This window comes from Saccopteryx bilineata, chromosome 1 (genome assembly GCF_036850765.1).
Source record: "Saccopteryx bilineata isolate mSacBil1 chromosome 1, mSacBil1_pri_phased_curated, whole genome shotgun sequence".
Taxonomy (NCBI): domain Eukaryota; kingdom Metazoa; phylum Chordata; class Mammalia; order Chiroptera; family Emballonuridae; genus Saccopteryx; species Saccopteryx bilineata.
In genome coordinates this window covers 342,827,023-342,840,354 of record NC_089490.1, presented here as the reverse complement: position 1 = coordinate 342,840,354, position 13,332 = coordinate 342,827,023, and the positions used below count along the sequence as shown (strand labels likewise).

Below are 13,332 nucleotides of genomic sequence, written 5' to 3'. Positions count from 1 at the left end.
AGCCAAGATGGCAGGGTGCTGAAGGAGTAGCCAGTTTGTGCAGAGAGATGAGGAGTAGATATGAATAAAACTGGTAAGCTTTGATTCTAGGAAACATGGATAAGTCAGTGGCTTTGGGAGTGCTGAATGAGTGGTTTTGGAGCCCAGAGTGTGTTTTTACTTGCACATCGGGTGCAAGATAGGATTAAAGCTAATGGCCTACCAGTTCTTGGCTCCATTGTTTCATTACTGTCTGTCTGAATCTAATGCAAACCGGCATGGGCCAGGTGGCTGTGATGGTAACCATGGCAATTGGCCTTAGAAAAGCCCAAGGTTATTGGCTTGAGCAAGGGATCACTGGCTTGGCTGGAGACCTCCAGTCAAAGCACATATGAGAAAGCAATCAATGGACAACTAAAGTGTCACGACTATGAGTTGATGCTTCTCATCTCTCTCCCTTCCTGTCTGTCTTTCTCTGTCTCTCTCACTAAAAATAAAATAAAATAGTCATGTGCTTATCAAAATGATCATTTGTAAGTTAAATAAATCATGACATTATATACCTGAAACTAATATAATATCACTAGAAAGCCCGGCGGTCATACGAAATGACCGCTGTTCTAGATATTATAAATTGTAATTAAAATGATTTGTGCAAAGGTGTCTGCTAATTCAAACTGAATTACCCAGGGCAGGCGGCGAGGACACCCCTTTGCTTAGTGCCCCACGGGGTTTCCCCCTTCTACTTGCTTAATTGCTTAAAGTAGAGTGCAATGAAGGAAACCACTGGCGGTACATTTCTTAAGAGCCACCACTAGCTCAATAAATAAAGGTGATTTAAATAATAAAATGTTAATTCACATGTCAAAGATCTCTTTGTACACAACATTTCTTTCTTTTTTTTATTTTTTTTATTTATTCTTTTTTTTTTTTTTTTTTTAGAGAGGAGAGGGAGAGACAGAGAGAGAGAGAGAGAGAGAGGAGAGACAGAAAGAGAGAAGAGGGGAGGAGCTGGAAGCAACAACTCCCATATGTGCCTTGACCAGGCAAGCCCAGGGTTTCGAACTGGCGACCTCAGCATTTCCAGGTCGACGCTTTATCCACTGCGCCACCACAGGTCAGGCCCACAACATTTCTTGTGTAGATCTTTCCATTGTTTTTAAGCTCGCCTTGCAGAGGACCATCAATTAATTTTACGTCTCTTCTTTCACGAACTCTTGAACAAGCAACATAAAGTTGACCGTGCCTAAATGTAGGCTCAGGTAAAAAAATGCCAACACACTTAAGCGTTTGGCCCTGAGACTTATTGATGGTCATAGCAAAGTCAAGTTTTACAGGAAATTGTCTACGTCTCAATTGAAACGGCAACCCTGTTTGAGATGGAGCCAAATCAATTCTTGGAATGACATGTATTTCACCTTTAGAGGAGCCAGTCAAAGACTTAGCTATTATGACATTATTTTTCAATTGGAGAACCTCTAGTCTTGTACCATTGCAAAGACCCCTTCTGGTGTTAAGATTTCTTAACAGCATAATAATTGCTCCAATCTTTAACCTCAATTTGTGAGGTGGCATGCCAGAAGGCGGGACTATTTAAATGCCGTGGCAACTTCACCCCATTGGCTAGTACAGTTATGCAAGCAACCAATAAGCTATCGGCGACAAATAGACACTTAAGCCACATATAATAAAGATATGTTGTAAAGCCAGTAGGCCAGTAGTCAAGCCATCATCTTTAATCCTAGCTTGCACCCAGTGGGCAAGTAAAAACACACACTGGGTGCCAAAACCTACTCATTCAGTGCTCACTTTTTTTTTTTTTACAGAGACAGAGAGGGAGTCAGAGAGAGGGATAGATAGGGACAGACAGACAGGAACAGAGAGAGATGAGAAGCATCAATCATTAGTTTTTTGTTTCGCATTGCGACACCTTAGTTGTTCATTGATTGCTTTCTCATATGTGCCTTGACCACAGGCCTTCAGCAGACCGAGTAACACCTTGCTCGAGCCAGCGACCTTGGGTCCAAGCTGGTGAGCTTTTGCTCAAACCAGATGAGCCCATGCTCAAGCTTGGCGACCTCGAGGTCTCAAACCTGGGTCCTCGGCATCCCAGTCTGACGCTCTATCCACTGCACCACCACCTGGGCAGACTCAGTGCTCACTTTTATCTATCTGCCCAACATATGTCTACTGTAATTAAAATTCTTTGATTAAAAAAAAAGTCATGTGGAAGACAGATTGTATAACCTAAGTTCTGAAAGGCAGAAACTGCAGGTCAAACCAAAAACACAAGGCTAGTGTATTCCATAAGGAAAATCTATTTTAAAAGTGCAGGCAGGCTGAGACCAGCAAAGGGTGTCAGCTCCCAGGAAGTGATTGGGCTGGGGTTATATAGATTCGTCAAAGGGCCTTGAGCAAAGGCAGCTGCAAGATTGCTTTTTCTGTTTGTGGTTGGGAGTGGCACCACAGTTCCTCAAAGTTGACTGTACTCTGATCCAGTTGTCCCTTATCAGCATCCAGCAGCAAGGGAGGTCTGTGCCAGATTACTGAGTAAGCAAGTCCTTCTAACTCCTTCAGTCCTGCATTGTTCTTAAGAAAGAAGGTGGGCCTTGGCCAGTTGGTTCAGCGGTAGAGCCTTGGCCCGATGTGTGGAAATCCTGGGTTCAACTCCTGGCCAGGGCACACAGGAGAAGCGCCCATCTGCTTCTCCACCCTTCCCCCTCACCTTCCTCTCTGTCTCTCTCTTCCCCTCCCACAGCCAAGGCTCCATTGGAGCAAAGTTGGCCCGGGTGCTGAGAATGGCTCCATGGCCTCTGCCTCAGGCACTAGAATGGCTTCGGCCACAACAGAGCAACACCCTAGATGGGCAGAGCATTGCCCCCTGGTGGGCTTGCCAGGTGGATCCTGGTCTGGCACATGTGGGAGTCTGTCTGACTGCCTCCCCGCTTCTAACTTCAGAAAAATACAAAAAGAAAGAAAGGAAAGAAAGGAAAGAAAGGAAAGAAGGAAGGAAGGAAGGAAGGAAGGAAGGAAGGAAGGAAGGAAGGAAGGAAGGAAGGAGGGAAGGAGGGAGGGAGGGAGGGAGGGAGGGAAGGAAGGAAGGAAGGAAGGAAGGAAGGAAGGAAGGAAGGAAGAGAGAGACAGGCTGAGGCCGTGGCCGGTTGGCTCAGTGGTAGAGCGTCGGCCTGGCGTGCAGGAGTCCCAGGTTCGATTCCCGGCCAGGGCACACAGGAGAAGCGCCCATCTGCTTCTCCACTCCCCCCTCCTTCCTCTCTGTCTCTCTCTTCCCCTCCCGCAGCCAAGGCTCCATTGGAGCAAAGATGGCCCAGGCACTGGGGATGGCTCCTTGGCCTCTGCCCCAGGCACTAGAGTGGCTCTGGTCACAACAGAGCGACACCCTGGATGGGCAGAGCATTGCCCCCTGCTGGGCGTGCCGGGTGGATCCCAGTTGGGCGCAGGCGGGAGTCTGTCTGACTGCCTCCCCGTTTCCAGCTTCGGAAAAGAAAAAAAAAAAAGAGAGAGAGAGAGAGAGAGAGAGGCTGAGTAGCCATCTTATCTATCAAGATCAAGTCCTGGTCTTGACATCAATTGCATGGTCTTTTTTTATTTTTAAAGGCTTTTTTTTTTTTTTAATTTTTTATTTATTTATTTATTTTTACAGAGGCAGAGATAGACAGGGACAGACAGACAGGAACGGAGAGAGATGAGAAGCATCAATCATCAGTTTCTCGTTGCGCGTTGCGACTTCTTAGTTGTTCATTGATTGCTTTCTCACATGTGCCTTGACCGCGGGCCTTCAGCAGACCGAGTAACCCCCTGCTGGAGCCAGCGACCTTGGGTCCAAGCTGGTGAGCTCTTTGCTCAAGCCATATGAGCCCGCGCTCAAGCTGGCCACCTCGGGGTCTCGAACCTGGGTCCTTCCGCATCCCAGTCCGACGCTCTATCCACTGCGCCACCACCTGGTCAGGCGACATCAATTGCATGGTCTTGAACAAAGCCCTTCTCACTGGGCCAGTTTTGCTATCTGTCTAATAGGGCACTGGCAGAGGTAATCAGTCCCTTCAGTACAGAGATGGGAATGGATAGCTGTTCACCTGGTCACAGAAGTACCAGTCTCTGCCATCTGAGTTTATAGACCATGAGAACTGAGTGAACAGCTTCTACTGTCCCTTCTTTGCAAAGAAAGAGTTTCCCTCTGGGGATCACCCCCTCCTTTTCTCTATACTGCCACCATCTTGCCACTGCATGCAGCTTCAGAGTTAAGTTGACATGAAGGAAGATAGAATTGAGAGATGATGAGAAATTGGTTCCTGGCTATCATTTGAGCACTGATTCAGCTATGTATGCCTCAGGCCCTAACCCTGGAGTTTCCAGTTAGGTCACCTGAGGTATTTCCTTTTGATTTATCTGTGACTTGCATTCTTTCTTTCTTTCTTTTTTTAAGAGACAGAGGGAAAGACAGACAGGAAGGAGAGAGATGAGAAGCATCAACTCAGTTGTGGTGCCTTTCATTGTTCATTGATTACTTTCTCATATGGGCCTTGATGGGAGAGAGGGTGCTCCAGCTGAGCCAGTGACCCCTTGCTCAAACCTGTGACCTTGAGCTCAAGCCAGTGACCAGGGGTCATATCTGTGATACCATGCTCAAGCCGGCAACCCTGAGCTCAAGCCAGATGAGCCTGTGCTTAGGTCAGCAACCTTAGGGTTTTGAACCTGGGTCCTCAGTGTCCCAGGCCTATGCTCTATTCACTGCACCGCCACCTGGTTAGGAGTCACTTGCATTCTAAAGAGGCCCAATGAGTATGGATCCTGTGCTGTATTTGTACCATTTGTCCCTCCAGATCTACTCTACTGTTCTCCCCCTGCTCTCCACCCTGGGTGGTTGGTCCTTCTGGGTTACATCCACAGGCTCCCATGCCTTCTGGCTTCCACCTGAGTCAATGGGAGGCTTTGGCTAATGGGACACCTAGCAAGAGAGCTGAGGGCAAGGGGAATTGAGGTCAGACTGTTTGTTTCCTCAGCTCTCTCCCTATCTGGCCCCTGCAAGTCAGCTGGGTCCCTCAGGCACCCATGCTTTCCACACAGCTATTCTCTCAGGCTCTGATAATTGCTCTTTCTCACTTCCTTCAGGACCCCATTGTTCCTAGTCCTAGGGACTGCTTTGGTCCTTGTTGCTAGCCAAAAACCCTGCCATACCTTTATAGAGTCCTGTCAGTAACCTCTCCTTGAATACCCAGCTTGCAGAGCGGCCTGTGTTCTGCCTGCATATGTTTCTTGAGTGTGTTTATGCACATGTGCATGCCTTGTCTCTGTGCCAGTCACTTGACAATTAATCATGAGCTGGGACAGGAAGGGAACTGGTTTTACTGAGTACTCACCATATGCCAGACTCCATGCAGGGCACTTGATATGCACGATTTGGTTTCATCCTCCTCACTTCTATGAAGAAGGTATTTCTAGCCACATTTTACAGAAGATAAAACTAAGACCCAGACTGGTAAAGGGACTCACCTGAAGTCCCATGGCTGAGTAAGTGGAACCAGGACTGGAAACTCATACATACTAGCTCTAAAACCTGTGCCTTCTAGACCCTCAGGGTCCTGCTTTCCTAAATGCCTAGTTCATTACTCATCCTTAGGTCTCAGCTTAAATGTCACCTTCCTTAGGAGGCCTTCCTAATAGAGACCACACTATCTGAAGGAAGTCACCACTGATATTCATTTTCCTAACACATTATTGTAAAGCCAGAAGCCAAGGCTACCATCAGAGCAGCCTGGTTCATGCAGGTTCGCATTGGATTCGGACAGTCGGTAAAGAAACGACGGAGCCACAAACTGGTGGGCCATAGTCTTTAATCCTAGCTTGCACCCGGCAGGCAAGTAAAAACACACACTGGGCTCCAAAAGCCACTCACATTCAGTGCTCACAAAGCCACTGACTTATCCGAGTTTCCTAGAATCAAAGATTTCTAGCTCACCAGCCTTATTCTCCTCAGTTCCCCATCTCCTTCCTTATCCCAGATACAAACTCTACACAAACTGGCATCTCACTCAGCACTCCGCCATCTTGGCTGCTTTTCCTGGCCTCCTCCACGTGGCCTCCTCCTGCTGCTGGCTCTACTCTCGCTCTTCTAATGATAATCTCAGGAACCAAGAGTGCAAACTCTCATTCCGCCCCCATTTTATATTGTAGCTTCACAACCTCTAATCCAATATACAAAATAGGGAAGTCTCCAATACAAAGTCACTTCTCTGAGGCATGATTGGATTGTACCACCCCACATCAAAAAGGGTAGGAAAGGCTTAATCCCAAAAGCAAGCCCCAGGCTACAAGGATTCTGCCTGCCTTTAGCCCACCCCAACACACATTAATATCACCTGGGCAACGGCCTCCTCGTGTTATCTTTAACAAAGTGAGCATAATCCATTCCATCTGCCCAACAATTATTCTTTTCCTTCTTAACATTAATTGGTTTAATGTCTATCCCACTGTTACCAGAACAAACTGCGTTCGGGGCAGCCTGTTGCATTCAGCCAATCAAAAGAGATAAACCAGACTAAGTGTATGATTGTCTTGAACTCAGAAATACCAGTACCCTGGAAGGCAGAGGAATCCTGTCCACAAAGCTGCCTTAACACTCTCCTGATACTGGCAGTTTTTACAGGGTTCAGGGAAAAAGAAAAAAAGAAAAAAGCCCATGCAGTTAATCACGTAATAATGTACAGGAGGCGGGGGTTCAGCTGCAGAAACATCTCCTCCGCAAGTTCTTCTGATGTAGCACAGGCCTTATCAGCATGGCCCTATCTGGTGTCCTTGGTAAATCTTCAAGACAGCAGGGGTCAGATGTCTCCTAGGAACAGCCAGGACCTGGTGCCTCTGGGACCATCTGCCTCTGGGAATTATCTGTGAAAAGAGACTCTCTGTTCCTTAGGATACAAAGTAAAGATTTAAGATTGGTGAACTAAGTTTTAATTAATTAATAGGTCTTAACTTTTCACAGTTGTTGGGCAGATAAAATGTATTATGCTCACTTTGTTAAAGATGGCTCCGCTGCCCACGTGAGGCCGTCGCCCAGGTGATATTAATGTGTGTTAAGAATCCTTGTAGGCCCTGGCCGGTTGGCTCAGCGGTAGAGCGTCGGCCTAGCGTGCGGAGGACCCGGGTTCGATTCCCGGCCAGGGCACACAGGAGAAGCGCCCATTTGCTTCTCCACCCCTCCGCCGCGCTTTCCTCTCTGTCTCTCTCTTCCCCTCCCGCAGCCGAGGCTCCATTGGAGCAGGGATGGCCCGGGCGCTGGGGATGGCTCTGTGGCCTCTGCCTCAGGCGCTAGAGTGGCTCTGGTCGCAACATGGCGACGCCCAGGATGGGCAGAGCATCGCCCCCTGGTGGGCAGAGCGTCGCCCCTGGTGGGCGTGCCGGGTGGAGCCCGGTCGGGCGCATGCGGGAGTCTGTCTGACTGTCTCTCCCTGTTTCCAGCTTCAGAAAAAAAATGAAAAAAAAAAAAATGTAAAAAAAAAAAAAAAAAAGAATCCTTGTAGCCTGGGGCTTAGTTTTGGGATTAAGCTTTTCCCACCCTTTTTGATGTGGGGTGGTACAATCCAATCATGCCTCAGAGAAGTGACTTTGTAGTAGAGACTTCCCTATTTTGTATATTGGATTAAAGGTTGTGAAGCTACACTATAAAATAGGGGTAGAACAGGAGCTTGCCGTCTTGGTTCCTGGGATGATTAGAGGAGAGAGTAGAGCCAGCAGCAGAAGGAGGCCACGTGAAGTAGGCCAGGAGAAGCAGCCAAGATGGTGGAGTGCTGAGTGAGATGCCAGTTTGTGTAGTGTTTGTATCTGGGATAAGGAAGGAGATGGGGAACTGAGGAGAATAAGGCTGGTGAGCTAGAAACCTTTGATTCTAGGAAACTCGGATAAGTCAGTGGCTTTGTGAGCACTGAGTGTGACTGGGTTTTGGAGCCCAGTGTGTATTTTTACTTGCCCGCCGGGTGCAAGCTAGGATTAAAGGCTATGGCCCACCAGTTTTTGGCTCCATGGTTTCTTTACCGACTGTCGGAATCCAATGTGAACCTGCATTGGCCGGGCTGCTGTGATGGTGGTCCTGGCCCTGCCTGCTGGCTTTACAACAGTGAATCCTGTGGCTAGGCTTTTACAAACAGCTATTGTGATTTAAACTCCCCTAACTGTTAGGTCCCTCCCCAATGTAAGCTTTCCCTGATGTTGCTGCAAAGGTCAACTTTTTGCTACATTTCAAAGCAAAGGCCAGGAACCATTAAGAGAAACTAGCAAGCAGATTAACTATTTCTTAACCCTTACATATCTCTTTTTTTATTACAATTAAAAGGCTACTTATTACGGAAGCCAGATTTCTCACTTTTGGGCTCCCCATCACCACTTGTCAGATTCTGAGCTCTGTGAAGGCAGCCAGTCCCCAAGTCCTTTCTGCTCACCACGCCCTTCCCAGTGCCCAACACAATTGCCTGCTACGTGTGATGCCCCAGATAAACACAGTAGCCCCCTTATCTGCCATTTCACTTTCTACAGTTTCATTTGCCCACAGTCAACTGTGGTCCAGAAATATTAAATGAAAAATTCCAGAAATAAAACATTCATATGTTTGAAATTGGGTGCCATTCTGAGTCGTATGAGAAAATCTCACATATTTTCTCTCCATCCCACTGGGGACGTGAATCCTTGAATCCTCCCTTTGTCCAACATCTCCATGCTGTACACAGGAATAACTGTCCAGGTATCAGACTGACTGTCTAGGGAGCACAGAGCTTGTGTTCAATGTTGCTGGCTTGAGGCCAAGGTCAATGGCTTGAGTAAGGGGTCACTGGCTTGGTTGGAGCCCTCCAGTCAAGGCACATATAAGAAGCAATGAACAACTAACATGTCGCAACTACGAGTTGATGCTTCTCATAGCTCTCCCTTCCTGTCTCTGTCTCTATCTGTTAGTCTCGCAATAATAATAATAATAGTAATAATAATAATAAATCTTCTATCCATGAAATTACAAAATTTGCTTATTTTGCTGTCGCACCTCAAACTGCTAAAGTTACAACCACAATGCATGATAAGTGCTTAGTTAAGATAGAAAAGTCATTAAACTTTGTCATTGGTATGTACATATAAGAAAAACATTGAGTGTTTAGGGTTTCGTACTATCTCTGGTTTCTGGTATCTGCCGGGGGTTTTGCAATGTATCTCCTGTGGATAGAGGGGACTACCATATTTGCTAAATATAAAAAGTCAAAGAATGAGAACAAACATTTATTAAGTGCCTGCCCAATGTCAAGCACTTTGCATAGACTATTTCACAACAGTCTTTTTTTCTTTCTTTCTTTCTTTTTCACAACAGTCTTATGACTGTTGTGCTGCTGAGGACACCAAGGTAGAAGAGAGAATGTGACCTTCCCAAAACAACACAGCCTGGAGCTGGGGTTCAAACACAGGTCTCTCTGATGAGACAGTTGTACTTGTTCTGTGGCACTCCTGTCTCCCCCACACAGTAGCTCACAGTGCGGGGAGAGGGGGAGGGGCTGTTCAGTGGAACTCAGGTGAATCATTCCTGGACAAACAGAAACTTCACGAAGCAAATAGTGTTTGCTGTGGCTACTCCCCTGGGACTGACCACTCCCAGGCCCTTGTGGACACACACTCTCCCAGCCCAGCCAGGGAGCGGCCTCTTCCCTGTTTGCCCTAGGGCTCTTAGCTCAGTCCTATCTGGTCTGTTAACCTCTGCAAAAACCTTGCTTCTTCTCTTGTTTTGTAGGGCTGCTTCTGGCTAATAACCTGCCCACCAAGTTCTCAATGGTAGGCCCTGAATACTGGGTGTGTGGCGTGTGCTGAGTCCTGCATGCAGGCTAGTTCATCTGCTGGTGCTAATAAAGAAGAGGCCTCCTGCTAAGTCTCCAGGACCACACACACATAAAGCCAAGCTGGTAACTGGGAGAATCTTTTCCTTCCTCCCTTCTTTGCTCTCACACCCTACCCACTTCACTCTTTAAAATCATTGCCTTGTCTATGGCCATATGTTGGGCAGATAAAAAATATAATGCTCACTTTGTTAAAGATGGCGCTGCCCAGGTGGAGGCCATCGCCCAGGTGATATTAATGTGTGTTGGGGGTGGGCTAAAGGCAGGCAGGATCGTTGTAGCCTGGGGCTTGGTTTTGGGATTAAGCCTTTCCCACCCTTTTTGATGTGGGGTGGTACAATCCCATCATGCCCCAGATAAGTGACTTTGTATTAGAAACTTCCCTATTTTGTATATTGGATTAAAGGTTATGAATCTACACTATAAAATGAGGGCAGAACAGGAGCTTGCTCTCTCAGTTCCTGAGATTATCATTAGAGGAGAGAGCAGAAAGGAGAGCAGAGAAAGGCCACGTGGAGGAGGCCAGGAGAAGCAGCCAAGATGGCGGAGTGTTGAGTGAGAAGCTAGTTTGTGCAGTTTGTGCAGGGAGAAGGAAGGAGATGGGGAACAGAGGAGAATAAATCTGGTAAGCTAGAAACCTTTGATTCTAGGAAACTCGGATAAGTCAGTAGCTTTGTGAGCACTGAATGTGAGTGGGTTTTGGAGCCCAGTGTGTTTTTACTTGCCCACTGGGTGCAAGCTAGGATTAAAGATGTTGGCCCATCAGTTTTTGGCTTCGTTGTTTCTTTACTGACTGTCCGAATCCAATGCAAACCTGCATGGGCCAGGCTGCTGTGATGGTGGCCTTGTATACTGGCTTTACACCATATCACCCTGAATGCACCAGATCTTATCTAAAATCATTGCCACACAGCTTTGGCCAGATGGCTTGGTTGGTTAGAACAATATCTTGAAGCACAGAGGTTGCTGGTTTGATTCGTGGTCAGGGCACATACAGGAACAGATCAATGTTCTTGTTGAGGAAGGAGGGGCAGGCCCCCTCTTCCCTGAGAATGAAGAAACAAAAAGAATACAAGGGAAAGGAGCCAGCAGGGGTAACCAAGTCAGCCAGTGATAAATTAACTATATCCCATAGTTACAATACAAAGCAAGAATAGCAGGATCTGTATGTAACTATGGCCAATGATCTGGAAACTCCTTCCCCCTTGCTGACACCACGAAAACTTTCCCTCCTCTCTCCTTGAGCCCTGGGAAACCTTAAACAAAGAAATCACATGCCCATTGCTTAGATACTGTAAAAGTATATAACCTGTGGGGGGCGACGAGGAGGGGCTGAGAGGAGCGGTTAGAGGTGGGGGGGGGGGGCTGCCAAGCTGCGATGCCGACGGGACTGCGTCCGTGACCGGAGCTGCCGCCCAACATGAACTCGCTGGAGCAGGCGGAAGATCTCAAGGCTTTCGAGAGGAGACTTGCTGAATATATTCATTGTTTGCAACCCGCCACTGGACGTTGGAGAATGCTTCTTATAGTGGTATCTGTCTGCACAGCTATTGGTGCCTGGAACTGGTTAATAGATCCCGAGACACAAAAGATGTCCTTCTTCACGTCCTTATGGAATCACCCATTTTTCACCATTAGCTGTATCACTCTAATAGGCCTGTTTTTTGCTGGCATACACAAGAGAGTTGTTGCTCCATCGATTATAGCTGCTCGATGTCGAACTCTATTAGCAGAGTACAATATGTCTTGTGATGATACAGGAAAACTAATTTTGATACCTAGGCCTCACGTTCAGTGACAATCTGCAGTCATTGTTACGGGACCTAAAACAGCCTTTCTTCAGATGAGTGGTACAGCAGAAAGCCATAAGGATTCCTTTTACAGTTGGGTATGTGACAGTCATAGCAACAACTGACAAGAAGTGTGCAATACTTACCCGGACGTCTTGATGATGACTCACAGTATCAATGCTTCGGTACCTTTGATTATCTGTGTATCAGTATTAGTGTCACTTTAATACTTCAGCTTCTGCAGAGATTGCTGCACATGAAGTATGTATGTATGTATGTTACTAAGTTAAACTTAGAACCTCATCCAGTTTTTATAATGTATTTTTGCAAACTACTGTAAATAGCAAATCAATGCCAACAACGTCAGAGGAAAGCGTCATGTGGACTTGGTTCTCCTGCACCAGGGTTTCAGGAACACTGCCCCCTCCACGGCTCATTAAAACCAGCTGGTAGTATGGCTGTGCCTTCGTTCTGACACTCTTTCTAAATCTCTTTCTAAATCGTAATGCAGGAAAACCAGCAACTGAGCTTGGACTGCGGAAAACTCATCTCCATTATGTTGTAGGAAATTAGAGCTGTTCTGAGAAACAATTTTTGTTAAACCAGATAGTGAACTTCAGCCACTGTTGTGATGTTTTCCTGTTGATTGTTTTCATTTAATGCTAAATTGACTTTATATTTTTAAAATAATTTTAAGAACACTCCAAAGGCTTCTGGATATATCCATTTGGTTATAAATTATGTATTGTCTGAGAATTCGGTAATTATTGTTTTAGATAATTGGATTTTACACTGTGGTCGACGTGCTGTTACACTAGTATTGTGTACATGCTCATCCACTCCGTCACAAGGAGGACCGGGCCGTGCACCAACTAGGGTCTGCAATTCTCATTGTTTAGAGAGTGTTATTGACATACTGTGTATGAATATTAGCCACGTGTACTAGAATAACCCTTAAAATTAAACTTGAGATTGCTGTAAATATTTTAAAGAACTGGAGGTGCCTTTTACCTGTTTATTAGAAGATTTTGAAAGGGTTTAAATTATTTCAAGAGCAATCTTTTAAATTTCATTTGACATAAAGCTGAAAATTCAATAACAAAAACTTTTTAACCAGGCTACTATTTAACAGAAATGTTCATCTTAGCTTTCACATGTACAAAATTTTATTCTTTGATCTCTAGCAATAAAACCCTCTGCTCCTAAGAAGTCTTAAGAGGGGTATTCTATATATTCTGCGTTGTTTTGTTTTCTGTACATTTTTTAGGTAAATATGTGCATAAAAATAAATACTTAAAAAAAAAAGTATATAACCTGTAAGAAAATCAACTTTGAGGAGCCCGTGATTTGAAGCTACAAACCCCACGTGTTCTGCCGGCTTTAATAAATTCTCCTTCTTTCATTGATTAAGTTATCCTTCATTGGGTTGCTTCCTGCTACATTTTCTCTCTCTCTCTCTCTCTCTCTCTCTCTCTCTCTCTCTCTCCTTTCCTTTCTCTCACTAAATCAATAACCAGTGGTGGCGCAGTGGACATTGAGGTCCCAGGTTCAAAACTCTGAGGTCGCTGGCTTGAGCACAGGCTTGCCAGCTTGAGTGTGGTGTCACCAGCTTGAGTGCAGGATCATCAACAAGATCCCAAGGTTGCTGGCTTGAAGCCCAAGGTCACTGGCTTGAGCCCAAG

The 13,332-nt window shown here is 46.1% G+C and overlaps 1 pseudogene; it reads left to right on the top strand.

Moving 5' to 3' along the window:
* The window catches only part of LOC136317099 (nuclear envelope phosphatase-regulatory subunit 1 pseudogene), a 51,930-nt pseudogene extending 39,006 nt beyond the window's left edge, over nt 1-12,924 (top strand).
* Nucleotides 12,925-13,332: the final 408 nt, after the last annotated feature.